An 11,995-nucleotide genomic window follows, 5' to 3' on the forward strand; every position below is an offset into this window, starting at 1 on the left:
AAAAAAAGAACACTCGCAACACTCAGAAGTTTTTGATCAATTCAGTACAATGATTAGCTAAAATTAGTGTCATATTTGTAAAGCAACGAATCATAATAATAGTGTGTATCCTTTTTACTTACTAATGTGTAAATAAATTGGACTTATGTTCTTCAGTGAGAATTAATGGGAAACAAGAGATTATTAATAAAACTATTGTAATCTATATACAATCAGCAAATCGTATACAAATCTCAGTCTTAGGGGTTGAAATTCAAGATAAATATGGTGAAATATTTTTTTTCGTTTAGATTAATTCACATCAAAACCTGTATACAATATACTTCGGTAGATATTCGTTAGGACTAGTCTTGGACTCGTGCATGAATGCGTGACTTGTATCATATGGACCATAATATTGGAACAAACGGGTATGATGCAACGTTTCTTGTCATTCTTCTGTGGAGGGAGGGCGATAAATGGCTACAAGACACATGATGGATATGACAGATTCAGCAGCGTGCAAAAACAACTGAATACAACACAGGATACGTTCCAGGCGAAGAACAGACATCTGCCAATACAGAAAGTAAACAGTTGCCAGGGCACTAGGAATGGTTAGTAGAATACCCAGCATCAGGGGAGGTCCTTGTTCCGTAAAGTTTCCTTTTCTTCCCAAGTAAATACGTCCGGATTCGGTTATGATGAGGAAAAGTAACATCGCAAGTCCATGGAGAACGGATTCAAGTGTTGGTTGAGGTATTAGGCACAGAGCTTTGAAAATACTCATTCCAAATTCGCAAACAGCAAACATGCCGAAGTAAAACGAATTCAAATACATTAGAATCTCATAGGTTAAGAAGGAGTTCACCACCCTCGGCATTATTTCACTTTATTTCTACCACATACGTGCAAGTAGACAAAACTTAATTAATATCTTTATCGGGTTGCTCTTATTTTAGACATCACCGGGCCTCGGCTGAACAATAATTTCAAACCAGATATAAATACTGTCTACAGCTATTTATATTTTATAACAAACGTAGCCCAGCTTGGAGCACGGTCTTGCATACAGGTCTGGAAAGGAAGCCTCATTTCAATGAGGCCGTTTGACTCCGTTACGAGTATCTCTGGTCTTTTCGCTCGCACCCACATGCGGCGCTGCGGTCTAGTATCTCCCGCGCACGGTTTTCTGTGCTTGCGTATCTAGTACGGGTAGTACGTACTTATGTACCTCGTTCGGGAGAGTGAGAGAGACAGACAGGAATGACTCTGTCCTCGCAGGCTACGAAGCGGCGAAAAATATAAAGATATTTCGCTCGACTACCGGTACGTACATACATACCACTTCGCGGTTGTTTCCAGGCCTGTGTATGAGGCGGTCTCCGCCACTCAGCCACTTTTTGTTTATCCTCCCAGATCTGTTCCATAATTGATTGTATAGTAATACTACTTAAAAGTAATCACTGTGAATTTTTTCACATTTTTCAATTTACTCGTTTCGGAAATGGTTTTTTTCTTTTTAAACCTGTATATCATGGAAAATTGAAGTCGGATAGAAAAAACTTGAATGCAAAAAAGTTTTGTTTTTACACGAACTATTCAATGTAACATATGTTATATTTTTCATGGCAACGGATACACTATTTTCAGCGAAGAAAATGGATATTATTTTTTTTTCTTTCAGTGCGATATTTTCCTTTCGTTGAATTGCGATTCGCCGACTCACACTGGAGACTAAAATCGAAATATTTTTGGTATATTCGTAGAGAAACCATGTGTCGAGTGCGTTGTTCACTTTAGAACGCGTCAATTTTATTTTGTTGCGAGTATTTCGGGTATGAGAACTGCTACACGATCACTATAACGACACTACACTATTGACCACATAATGCTGAAATAAGTGTCTTCATATTGCCCTTGACCATTGTTCTTAACAGGTTGATTGGGAATTCGCTCTTGGTATGAATTTCGTGCGAATTGTGCGATAAAAGCAACAAATACAAATCCGTCGATACTGCATGTAACCGCTATTTCTCATTTTCGACAGCCATGTACGTGCTCAAGCGTGGAAAAGTATCTGTTCTACGACGTCGAACGTCATCGTCGACAAAGCCTATGTTTTGGTGTCAATCAGGAGACCTGAGCCGGCTGCCCTACACTATGGAAGCATCGAATAATCGGTAAGTTTCCAAATGCCGCAATCTTTGCCCGTGATTTCATATGTAATCGGATGGCGAACATTTTCGTAGAGGTGGCATCGCCTACAGCGTTGCGAGCCTTTGTCATACCGCTATAACAAAAGGCCGATAATTCACTTTTAAATTTGACCCACGACTTCTACCTCGTGTAGACTCGTGTACCATGAAATTTTAAATGCGCCTCCTCCTCTCAATCGCAGCAGGCAATCCAGTGTTCGAGCTTTGCTATAAATTTCTCGAATTATCATCTTAATCAAAGGCTTAAATAATCGGACGCAATATAAAATTCAACAGTTTTCTTGGTAGAAGTGATCAGTCTGTGATTATAGCTTTTAATGCAAAATAAAACGCTCTTATTGACATCATAGTTAGTAACTGCGAATGAGCTGCAGTTACTCTGTTCTGTAACGTCATGGTTTTAAAATTCTGATTGTTATTCACTTCAGAATTTTCCATCGAAGTCTGCCGGACTACTTCCTACAAATTATTGAAAACGGAAATTAAGAATTGTTTATTACCTTGTGCGCTAAACACGAGAAGGAATATGAAACATTGCCGCATCAATGGCTTGCTGGTAATCCAACTCACTCTGTATTAGAAATGAATCTGCCAACGCTGCTTTTTGAACAAGGCTGAAGCCAGTAGCCAGAATTAGCAGCCAAACGTTCTAATATTCATTCAAATAAGGTATCGAAGTTCAAAAATCGAAATTTTTTGAAATATCTGGAATCTCCGATAGTTTTATAGGATTATGAGGATAAAATTGAACTACATTTTTTTATGTCGAAAAAATTTAACACATTTGGCTGCTAACTGTGGCTGTTAACTTTAGCTCCTAGCTTCAGCTTCATGCTTTTTGAGTCTCTATTGCTATTTTGACATCCAACTTGGAGTGTTTATTTTTGCGTTGACCACGTAATACACATTTCTCTGCAATCTTGGGGCTGAATTCGTGCCGTCAAACCTCCGACAGTATAAAAATTTTTCATGATAGTTGGATTATATTTTTCATTATCAGGTTTGGGATGAAGGGGTTTTCATGATTTTGCGCATTGATTGTCTTTACTTCGTTGAAATCTTCGATAACCTGCACTATTCAAATCCCGCCGCGACTTTTGCGCGTGGACTTGATACTTCACGATTCTGAGAACAAGCCAGGTACCGTCTTCTGTGCTACATATAATATATATAATTATGCGGTTTAGGATACCCATGTTCTTCATGGTTGTAACACATTAGACAAAACTATAGCCATACTGTGTATAACAAGAAACATAAATGTGCATTTGATTTATACAAATATTAACGGGCTACAGTTAATTCATTCGATTTAATGATTTTGAGTTAATGTATTCGAGACACCACGAAAACAGTTGAAAATGCAGATTTGTTAAATTAAAATTTTTGTTTGATTGAAATCGCGATGTTAAATTTGTTTGTTGATCGAAAATGACTTGAGGGCTTTCACTTTTTTGTAATACTAAGAATCGAGTAGCCTTATTCATTTACATATGGATTTACAACAAATTTATAAATAAATTAAAATCTCGAACCATCATCGAATATATGGAAAGAAAAAATATCAAGGCAAAGTGCAATTGCATTAAATGAAAATGAAAACCTCTTTTTATGCATCTTTGTTCGGTGGACTGCACTAGGTGTTTGCGAACAGTGTTAGGCATGATGAATCACACCCAATTATATCAACTTTTTCATTCAATCACCGTTCAGTAATTATCTAGCGCAATCTCAACATTACTATTTAATGTAATGCGTTGTACGATTACATCTCATCATTTTAGGGAGCAAAAATGATGTGCGTAAATTTCAAACGCCTTATCTCATCGTCGTTAGAAACAGGTACTTTCTGCTATATTCGTCAGATCATTTCAAAAACACGTAAAAATATTTACATATATGTATCCTGTATCCAAACGTTACTTGAGTTATCTAAACTTTGTATACGACAGAGGTGCTCACAACTTCCTCAATAAATGATAATAAGTTCCGGGATGATTAAATCAATGATTATTACTAAATACTAAATTTAGTACTAACGTTTCTGGAGTTCTTTTCCGTGAACGCTGCTGCACTATGGTGCAAAAACGAAGAAGACTAATGCAAAAAAACAAAGAAGAGAAAGAAATGATGTATTTGACACCATGGATTCCGGTGAACCATGGAAGCCCTTCACAGGCAATATCATCTTACATAGATGTATGAAGAATCCTGTCTAGTTTTTTGCACACTCTGCTTTTGGCACTGCGTGTCTGACCTTGGTCAATTCCAAAGTCTTAGGGTGCCGTTTGTCCCCTGGATTCCATAAAAAGTCGTCTGGATGGCAGCAGTTAAATCTGCATACACGATACGTTACATTCTCCCTCTGGTTCCAAAGCAGTTATTTTAATAGGAAATTTCATCTGCATCTTCAGAAGAGAATTGGTGACCCTCCCTATACATACGTATAGGGGTTATTGAACGGGTCGTTAAGAGTCGAGTAATCTCGGAGAAAAAATTTATCAGCTGTGATACAGAAGCGCGTTAATTTTTCGTGACATGAGTAATTACGCGTCGCACGTTAGGGCAACTGATCGTTCTGTATGTTACAATATCTGTGATAAAAAATTGCCAGAGAGCCTAGACTGTAGACCCTAGAGCAACTGACAGCGATATGATACTCCCAATGTGTTTTTTGCCACTTCGAATCTATTGTGAGAACTGAGGGACGGTGTGAGTTGATACTATAATGGACGCATCACTGCAGGTTACGTGATTCGTTTTGGCAATTAATAGTATATTGTCTAATAAGGAGGCAAACTCGGTCTTTTTGGGCCAAGCGTAAGCTGCAATTTAAGTCGTAGGTGAGCACACACATGAGTCGAAGACGAATAGACCGCTGCCTTCTTGTTGCACACGATTCTTTATATAACAAGAGTATGCGCGTTTCATGCAAAGCACGAAATTGAGGCTAGAATCGCGTAATGTCAGATTTGTTTGCGACAACCCATGACCATTTTTAATTCTTAGGAGTTGTAAGTGGTCTTTTTTGTACTCCGCGCATGCGCATTCGCGGACGCACTCAAAATATACTCAATTAATTTTCTACGCTACCTCCGTCAACAACGCGACTACTCTGTAGTTTTTGACAGGCGGTTTAGTTTAATTTATCGCGAAGCTGTACTGGCTGACGATACGTAGGTACGCGCAAAGCCAAATGAACCAAAGAAATGCATTCGCCTTATTTTCAGCTTCCGAATGAGTGAGGATTTCCAAGTAACCTCAACGATGATAACAACTGCGCAGTTAAATTTCAAGCTTATATCATACCGAAGATAGTATTCGTGTATAACTATAAGTTGTTGATTCACAACGTAGCAAACCTTTCCTCGTTCATTTTGCAACCGCAATGATATACAAGCAAGTAATTAGCGTTCACTGCAAACTACTCTTGGTCGCATGGCAGTACGTGTTCTCTATGTACCCTGAAACTATAAAGCTTAACGTGATATTTACCTGAATTAATTATGTACCATTAGTTAAGTTTACTGCAATTATTTACCACGTTTATAACGTATATAATGTGGACTTACTAAACCAGTTATGATTGTAAATTTCAACTACTTTTTTTACCTCGCGATTATTGCGACATTGCACGTTTTAGTTCAATGATTAAAAATGTTCTATTCAAGGTGATCCCACTATATTAGTTCCTGCGGACTGACCTGAATTATTCACAAATTTGATTGGTGAGATAATTTTTTTAAATTGAACTCCGATGAATATCCCTGTGCCAATTCATGCCGCAGTTAATATGACTTAAGATGTTCAATGTGAACGCGAAAATCGATTACCGACCTTCGTTCCCGAGTTGATCAAAAAACCGCAATTTCACGCTAACCGACGATTGTGAATTTTTTGTTCACCAGATTCTGTCATACCGAGGGTCAATCATAGGTATATACAAGTGCACTGGAAGTTCCAGTGAATTTGAATTTCGTAGATTAAATTCTCATTCCCTTGGATTCAACTGCAAAGGTGGGCTTACACTTGAGCTACTTGCTGCATTTTCATTCGCGTGAAATAGCATTTCATCAGTCGCGAGTGCTGTCGAAATTAACCGTTTGTAGTGGAAATGAAATATCAGGCGTGCACAATTGCAATATGGTCGCTGGTGCCGCCTGCTTGATATTCCTTGTCAGATTTACTATTTCTAGCACTCGCCAATTATCAAACGCTATTTCACGCCAAATAAAATTACAGCAAAACATAGGCGCCGACTTATGTCAAACCCAGGGCGTTGCTTCATAGTACTTGGTTGCGACAGGGTTGGGGGGAGGGAAAACTATGATCCATCTTGAAAATAGAAATCTTAATTCGAGAAGCTCATGACTGATGACAAAAATGTATGACGTTGGCTCACCTATCAACGTTTATTTGCATCAGTTTCTTATAATTATTCGTTACTAAACGTAAACGAGAAACAACATTCTTATAATAGGATAGTTTTGAAAGGGGCTGAGCAGCCTCTGAAGATGGTCAGGGGTTGTTCGAGCACGTGAGCAACTTTGGAGTAAGCACGTATGCAACAAGAATAACTTAATTACCATTTCACCTTTGACCATGTACTAAGATTCGAGAATTCAGTCTACGAAAATTACTTATACATAACCGTATATTGATGCATTTACCTTAGTTGGGTTCCATTGTACCGTGACTATATGTCCCCTTATTTACGATTACAGTTTATTTGAATGCACTTTGTAAGCATGTTGGGATGTTTCAAATTATTCGCTGTGTCGCCTTAAAAGTTGGGTAATCGCAATATTGGCTTCGTTCGGTCATAGATTATTTGAAAAGACCGGAGTAGTAGAGATGCTTATTACAATTGTCAGGAGTAAACGTATTGGTGAATGGTATTGGTACTCTTGAGAAAGCCTAGAGCGTATCGGCATATTTACAGATTGTCGTTGGTCCGGTATGACCGGTTATATATATTCTACAGCGATGCCTGAAACTCTGACTCCATTCGTAAAGGGCATTGACCTTTGAAATCTCTATGTTACTGAGATGAAAAAAGTCTAATGATAAAACAATCTGTTATAACACCGTTTGCTTCACATGTTCATGAAAAAATTCAGTCTGGTGAACGACGTTCTATCTAAATTTCTTACGGTCCATGATCCCCGTCATAAAATTTGGACGACGTTTGTTCTATTATCGAGACGTGTAAGTCAGTTTCGTAGATAAATTTTGTAATATACGGAAATATTCTATGGAATTGGGACCCGAATTAAGATATACATATATATATATATATAAGATATACATATATCCCATCGACATTCTGTGAACCGATATCATATATCATATATATATATGATATCTCATGTTTTTGTAGGTTCACAGAATGTCGATGAACTGACTGAACTGAAAAATAAAACGTCACAACATTATAGAATTCACATCAGTCGTTCAACAAAGGTAGATAATTGGTCGTTTAGACAAATATCGAAAAACGATGAATCTAAATTTCTTTACCCACTAGACGATCGATTCGCTTCACTGGTTTGATATTGAATGATCTTCGAAGTTGCACACTTGTAGATTAGTACCGACTACGAAAGTTTATACGCACTCATAATTAGACGTATCAGTACACGTGTGTTTGGTTGCGTAGGAGAACGATCCAGACAAGCAATATGTTGTTTTTGTTTGCGAACTACAAGATAGATAGCTTGGTTACATAAGAGATAGGATAAAAAAATACAATGTACGCCCTCGCAACCAGACAATGAAAAAAGTACAACGTTTCACCGTGAGTTTCCGATAAAAATAAATCGACGACCGGTTGGCTCGCAATGTTTTACATCTCATATCGTGAGCTGATAGTAGATCGAGTTTTTAGAACGGAGGACTTGTCCGCGGGCCAATTTTCAGTTTCATCACACAATCTTCGATCGTATTATTATTATCGTTTTGTCCAGAGGATGGTTTATTATTGATATGTTTGAGAAATGAAGAAAAACTGCGAAACAGAAATCCTTATCAGTAATTCACACATGTGTATGTCTTCGTCGCGACGAATTGCACACCTTCGAAATAACAAAATAGGCAAATAATCTATCAAAATAAAAATATCGAGGGTATGTAATTCGACGCGATTGCATGGCACGATGATCCAAATTCTTTTTCAGATAGTGGCACTAATGACCACTAAAACCTCGCAGTTGCGGAATTGTTCGAACATTTTTACTCTTACAATAAAGTGCAAAGTGAAAATGTGTCCGAAACACGTGTATTTTAAATGGGGAAATCCACTCTGTTGTCGGCACGGGTTAGAGTTGAGATAAGAATCTGAAACAATTAGGCAATTGTTTTTGAATTATTTGAAAAAAATTTGGGGGGGTATGCATTAAAAAATACGTCAACGCCTTAAATATGGGACACCCTAATCTACGTGCATTATGAGATACCTAGGAGTTTGGACTCACAAGGAGTTTTTTAAAATCTAACGAACGTCTGATTGTGTATGATCCATAATTGATACAGCCTGAAAAAAGTACAGAAATAGTTTCGACATTTTTGGTTTCGGATGCGAAAATTATTCTTGTCCCTGCCATGCTACCGCAAACTCTTGGATTTTCGATATCGGGTATGACAAGTCGCTTCACGTACCACTGGACAGAGTTACGGCGAACTGCGGTCGTCACGTTACTTCCTGAGTCGCGGCAACTTCCACCAAATATGTCCGCGAATTCTGACCGAGGGCAGGGCGGTTGCCCCTGCAGCCGATATACTCAATGCATAAAAGTTACACACGTATATGCACTCAAACGTACCGCGTACTGTAAAGCGTTCTGACAAGCAACATTCCGGTTACGTCGAAGCCTCTGGGGAACTGGACAGGACGATATGCAACGCTCAAACGTTACCGACGCCCACAGTAATATTTCTGGTCTCCAGTTTCCGCGTACATAATATTTCCTGCTATACACGTAATCGATTGTACAGTTAACAGATACGATGATAAAAATAAAAGTCAATTGTTCAGTTTTAATTGCCAGAAGCGAGAGATAAAATTTGACGAAGATTGAGGATTTGTAGATGATGCTCGTTTCATGTATTTCAGTATCGTCTGATAGTTGAAATGTTTTCAGGAATAGAAGAATAAAAATACTGAAACGCAGTTCAACCTAATCTGCGTCCGGTTGAAAATTATAACAACGTTAATGCATTGAATGCTTATTATTTTATAATCTGTAGAGCTGCAGGCGATTCGGCGTAAATTTCGTTATACGAAGAATCAATATCATCCGACAGCAAGTAATCATCACTAATACGACCGTCAGCGATAACGATTATCTGGAATGCACGCTTCACTCTAACTACCCAGTTTTCCTCTCTCTCTCTATCTTTCTCTCTTTCTTCACACAAGATCGCTACACGCGGGGGATAGCTCCGAGCATTGCAGAACGTATCTTAAAACCTCTCTTTGCATGCAAGAACCGCGAGCTGTCTTTGAAATCTGTATAGCATCGCAGGCGTGCGTCCGACAGAAATACGTGAGAATGTACGATCGTACGTGTTACACGTATAGGCTTGCACGTACGACGTACATACATCGCAAAGAAGGTTGTGGGGCATGGAAATATGACTATGCCGCAAGTCCGATTGCACGTACTCGCCTCAACGGCGCTGATATCTATAAAGGAGAAAAGAGAGGAGGATCGGAGATGAAAGAAAACCTATCGAAGGAAGAAGGGATGCCGTATTGCGCCGGCCAACCAGCCGTGGTTACGCAAGAAGTCCGAGGAGTAGTCCGTAGTTTATTAACGAGAGGGACTAATCATAGGCACAGCTTATCTGGGAAGAGTCAGGAGGAGTTCAGGTTAGACCAGCTCGCACGTAATCGGGATGTGAATCACGGATTCGCGAGCAGGCGTTCGGAAGAATCTACCTAATTACCCACCTACCTACTATAGTATAGCTAGACCTTGCAGACCGGTCGAGACGAGACTCTGGGAAGCTTCTATAAACTATCGTTATACAGGTACTTCGGAAGTCTTGAACTTTCACTGGCGAACCTCGCAATGCGTGGACCCTAGCATCATCCACGCATCGATATGATATACATATGTACGTCATCTGCTTGTCGACGTCCGTTTGGTACTTCGTTTAAGATGGCCCCCCGCTAATTAGCGTCGTTCGTTTAGTTAATTAGTCATTCGGAGCGGGGATTCTGGTATGGGTGTGACTGGTGAGGTTATATCGCGGTATGAGGCTTATCGAATCTCAATTTCAAATTAGGTAATAATCATACATATACGCTCATCTAGGATGATCTTTTCGTTTGTTCCTTTCGCAACGCGATTATTTCGGCGGCGTGTTTTTTCAGTCTCGCGATCAGTCCGTCCGTCGAGCGGTATCCAGACTCCGGCCCTTTCGAGACCCTGCATTACGTCATCTACGGACGAATTCTTGGCCCGGTGTATAACGGTTTTGTTACAGCACGAATCGATCGGTTATACCTACCACACGTGTATATTTTTTCGTGGAAATTTTTTTCTGCCCGTGAAATCAATTTTCATATACCGATGTATGATAATTGTCGCTTAACCCTGAGAAATTCCGATGATCTACGAGATTCCGTTACTGACGTCATCTGTTTTGGTGTGATATTGAAAGACTCATCGATATATATATACCTGTAAAATATATATGATGTAATTCTCGAACAACAAAATACAATTGAACCATTCTGGAAACATAGAGACAGTAATAAAAACAGTTACGATAGCTCAGAAAAAATCGTTGACAACGTTTAATATACGGGTCGAACAGATTCTCCTGGTCAAACCAGTCGTCGTAGCAGTAGTCGAAGGTGGAGTCAAACTACAGGCAGGCAGGTAGGCAAGTATTTACGTACATATGACTTGTGAATGGGGATCATTGAAAAAGTTGATCAAGCTTGTTATGTCGAGTCGATTAAAAATTTCAGATTAAAATATGCGTTCAACAATAACGCATCTTCCCTTCAACCGTTTCAGTTCGTCCGCGACGCGTGTCGAATCGTTTCCTGTGTGGATTTTCGCTTTGGATCTGAATAAATAAATAAATAAACAAATCCAAAGAAACTGTACGTTGACTTTGCAACCAATCCGTTAAACGATACTTGTTTTCAAATGCGTACCGAAGTGTGACGGGGTGAGACCCCTTGCCCTCTCGAATGACCTTCGTCGGACCAACATTGTCTTGTTGTGCGATTAAACTCCGTCGTCGTTACCCGGTCTGATCTACAGTCTGGCACAAAGGTGCCGGGGATGAGGCCTTAGGTCTACTCTAATCCAGATCCTTCGCTATTGAAGAGGGTTGCTAGTGGCCGAAGCACGAGAGGACAATACTCTAGATTTAGGACAACGGGGCGAGGAGGGAATGAGAAACGGGAAATGGGAACGAGAACGAGAACGAGAACGAGAGAGGAACGAAAACAAACGACCGTCTAGACTTGGCGCTTATACCGCTCACATAATGCAGACTTAATCGCTCTACGACCTTCGGAGTGGTCAGCTTCCTCTTACAATTGGTAAGACCATTGAGACGTCTACGGAGGTAGAATCGCGCCGGTTCTTGCACACCCGATTCTCAGGCAGCTCTTCCTTCTCGTTGATATAACAGAGTAGAGAATCCCTGCACCGTGTGCAGATACTTGCTGCCGATGTCGGCATATAACGGTTCACCGTTCGTTCGGTACCTGTACTCTCTGCATGGATGAAATTTCAACAACTTTTAGCAGCGAAAATTCCACGTTTTATTAT

This window comes from Neodiprion lecontei, chromosome 4, assembly GCF_021901455.1.
Source record: "Neodiprion lecontei isolate iyNeoLeco1 chromosome 4, iyNeoLeco1.1, whole genome shotgun sequence".
In the NCBI taxonomy this organism is placed as follows: domain Eukaryota; kingdom Metazoa; phylum Arthropoda; class Insecta; order Hymenoptera; family Diprionidae; genus Neodiprion; species Neodiprion lecontei.